We start from the raw sequence: 2,552 nt of genomic DNA on the forward strand, positions 1-2,552 counted from the left end.
CGAGCCACGGCAGCCCGAGTTGGAGTCGGTTAAACTCCTGCTGACAACTTGGAGGAGAGGAAGAATGCTTAGGATAAACTGTATTGATTATTGTCACTGTCTTTGTGATTGTTAAATGTTTATGGTATGTGAAAGTATAAATGCAAATGGTGTATGGAACTGTTAATGTTATAGGGATGTGTAAACATGAATGCTATATGGAAGTGGAATTATTAATGTTACATGGAAGTGTAATTGAGGGTTCGAGTAGTGGAATTGTGAAAAAAAAAAAAAAAAAAAAAAAAAAAAAACGGGAAAAAGATTACAGAAGAACAGTGAGTTAAAATACTGAATGTGACCTGCTCTAGCCAGAAAAGTTTAAATGCCAGCAAGAGAACGCAAACCCCCGCTCTGCCCCCCCTCACTGCTTACCCCCCCCCCCCCCCCCCGCCCCTCGGCTCCGCCGCTTGTGAAAGCAAACAAATCGTTACTTCCGAATGGGGACAAAAGCAAGACATTAGAAGTATCTCTTCCTAGTCGAGCAAGAATGTCCTCATTTTCTCCCAATAATATACACATTGAGGGAATTAGGGTAGGGACTTGGACAAATTTGTTGATGGAGCTTGAAATTGTATGGAGGGGGAATTGTGGTGGTGGAGTTGGATGGAACGGTGGCAGCTTTACTAGAGCAGGTCCTGAAGATCCCAGGATGAGTTTTGCCCGTAGTGGGCTGAATGCAATGTGCTCACAGCAGTGCAAAGATATTTGTTTTCTGACAGTTTCAGGTGCATCTCACTCTGTACTGCATCAAGAATTACTATACTACCCATAGATGATTTTTGTAACTATAGTAGGAGTAGGTCAACAAGAAAAAGCTTACCAATTAAAAGAAAAAAGAAGGGAGCTAAGGGTGAAGCAAGTAACAATAGAAATAAGTGACTATAGCTGTTAATAACTTTTCTGAGTAGTTTGTATTGTAGAGAGATCTAATATAGTGGTTTGTTATCTTTTAAGAACAGGTGTTCCACCTGGGCTCTGTATCATGCACTGGCCATGCATATATGGGGCACATGTGAAAAAAGCCTGCACAGGAGAGAATCTGTGATGGGTGAGAAAGGCAAAGTGTACTTTGAAGCAGGGGACGCCCTGCAGGCACTGCCTATCGCATCCACCACTACTGTGTTCCTTCTCTCTCCTTTTGGTGGTTTTCCACCTCATAGTTGTTGATAAGTAATAATACATTAGCTTAGAAATTTTCATTTATAGAATTGTCTAAAATGAATGCTTGAATGAGTGTGTATATGTCAACTCAAAAAATTATGACGTTACATGTAATCTTCTGTTTAGTGTATTATCAGTGAAGGTTTTGATTGAGTGATGGTTATGTTAACATTTAAGTCCCCTGCAGCTCAGCGACACTGGGCCACTGCCATCATGGTCCTTGGTGTGCTGCAACACATCAAGACAGACAATGGCTCGTGCTTCATCTCGAGATCTACTCAATGAGCATTGGGGAATATCTCATTCAACAGGCATCCCTGGGAATTCCCAGGGACAAGCAATTGTGGAAAGGGCCAACCGTCTCCTGAAGGACAAGATAGGTGTCCTTGGGGAGCGGGAAGGTCACAGAGGTAGGATCCTGGTAGCCCAGCAGGCAGAAGTATTGGCACAGCACATTATGCAATCAATCATTTTGAACGAAGAGGTTATGCCACAGTAAAGGACAGAGAATCGGGAAAAATTTTATGGATCCCATCGAGAAAAGTAAAATCTGATGCAGTGATCACCCAAAAGGGCGGTCTGGGAGAAACAGAAAACTAATGGAAAGCTGAGTACTTTTCTTTCAGGCATACTGTTTTACAGAATAAAGCTGCAATGGATTTCCTGCTGCTGGCTCAAGAGGCACAGGTGCAAGGACTTTGAATGAGAAAATGGAGTTCCAGCAGATATATGAGAAGCTTTGAGCAGAAGGATGAACTGTATAATATAGCCCAAGATGCCTTGAAAATACTAACTAAAGAACCACTAACGTTATTACACACTGCACCACATACCTCGGCATGTTTACGTCACTTTTTAAATAACTCACCACAAAAATTTATATAAGTACTAACACCTTTATATATTAGGATTAGGATCGGCGCTTGCGTTGTAACGGGGCATGGTTTTGTTAAGCATGGGGAGAGGGAGATGTTGTATTAGGCGAAATCGGACCCTCGGGATGTAACGTGATAGGCCCTCCCCTGCTGGGTCATGCATATGTATAAAAGATAAGGATGAAACTGGATACCTATATAAGGGACCCTCACATTCCAATAAACGCCATTTTACCGCTCACCATAATGGTGTAACAAACAGCTGTGACTTGGTCGGGGCCGTCGATACACATTCACAAAGGGACTTGACGTTCCAGGTTACCAGATCGAGGTAACATCTCTCCTAAGAATCATTCTTTATCCTTGCAAGGACATGGTTTTCTCACCAAAATAATGCTTTTTATCCCTTTAAAATAGCGTTGTTTCCCAGAAATACTTGTTTTCATTTCTAAAAGAAGACATTTTCTCTACAAAATG

General features: G+C 41.8%; 1 long non-coding RNA gene across 1 annotated transcript; it reads left to right on the top strand.

The window, feature by feature from the left end:
* Nucleotides 1–466: 466 nt before the first annotated feature.
* LOC146754612 (uncharacterized) lies at nucleotides 467–2,322 on the top strand. The gene is made up of 2 exons (XR_014938855.1): nucleotides 467–1,610; nucleotides 1,843–2,322. It is a non-coding gene; the product is annotated as an uncharacterized LOC146754612 (long non-coding RNA).
* Nucleotides 2,323–2,552: the final 230 nt, after the last annotated feature.

This window comes from Coturnix japonica, chromosome W, assembly GCF_054131305.1.
Source record: "Coturnix japonica strain WE chromosome W, WE-NBRP24, whole genome shotgun sequence".
NCBI lineage: Eukaryota > Metazoa > Chordata > Aves > Galliformes > Phasianidae > Coturnix > Coturnix japonica.